The following is a 756-nucleotide window of genomic DNA, read 5'->3' on the forward strand; positions in this document are numbered from 1 at the left end:
GCTTTGGGGCTGTTTTTCTGCAAAGGGACCAGGACGACTGATCTGTGTCAAGGAAAGAATGAATGGGGCCATGTATCGAGAGATTTTGAGTGAAAATCTCCTTCCATCGGCAAGGGCATTGAAGATGAGATGTGGCTGGGTCTTTCAGCATGACAATGATCCCAAACACACAGCCAGGGCAACAAAGGAGTGCCTTCGTAAGAAGCATTTCAAGGTCCTGGAGTGGCCTAGCCAGTCTCCGGATCTCAATCCCATAGAAAATCTGTGGAGGGAGTTGAAAGTCCGTGTTGCCCAACGACAGCCCCAAAACATCACTGCTCTAGAGGAGATCTGCATGGAGGAATGTACCAGCAACAGTGTGTGAAAAGCTTGTCAAGAGTTACAAAAAACGTTTGGCCTCCGTTATTGCAAACAAAGGGTACATAAAACTTTGAGATGAACTTTTGGTATTGACCAAATACTTATTTTCCACCATGTTTGCAAATAAATTCTTTAAAAATCAAACAATGTAATTTTCTGAGTTTTTTCCCCCACATTCTTTCTCTCATCTCATGGTTGAGCTGTTCCCATGTTGACAATTACAGGCCTCTCAAATCTTTTCAAGTCGGAGAACTTGCACAATTGGTGGTTGACTAAATACTTAATTTGCCCCACTGTGTGTGTGTGTGTGTGTATATATAAATAAATGTTTAGATTCGTATTAAATTTAAGATGTTCGATCAAATTGTGTGTGTGTGTGTGTGTGTGTGTGTATAT

General features: G+C 41.5%; 1 protein-coding gene and 1 long non-coding RNA gene across 2 annotated transcripts in view; one reads left to right on the forward strand and one right to left on the reverse strand.

Annotated features, from left to right (window-relative positions):
* LOC109531045 (uncharacterized) overlaps positions 1-533 on the forward strand; it is a 9,437-nt gene extending 8,904 nt beyond the window's left edge. Inside the window, exon 3 of the long non-coding RNA XR_002171107.1 lies at positions 522-533. This is a non-coding gene — a long non-coding RNA (uncharacterized LOC109531045). The remainder of the gene's footprint in view (positions 1-521) is intronic.
* ano10a (anoctamin 10a) overlaps positions 1-756 on the reverse strand; it is a 108,176-nt gene that overhangs the window by 6,211 nt on the left and 101,209 nt on the right. The window lies entirely within an intron of this gene.

Source organism: Hippocampus comes, unplaced genomic scaffold (genome assembly GCF_001891065.2).
Source record: "Hippocampus comes isolate QL1 unplaced genomic scaffold, H_comes_QL1_v1.1 scaffold146, whole genome shotgun sequence".
In the NCBI taxonomy this organism is placed as follows: domain Eukaryota; kingdom Metazoa; phylum Chordata; class Actinopteri; order Syngnathiformes; family Syngnathidae; genus Hippocampus; species Hippocampus comes.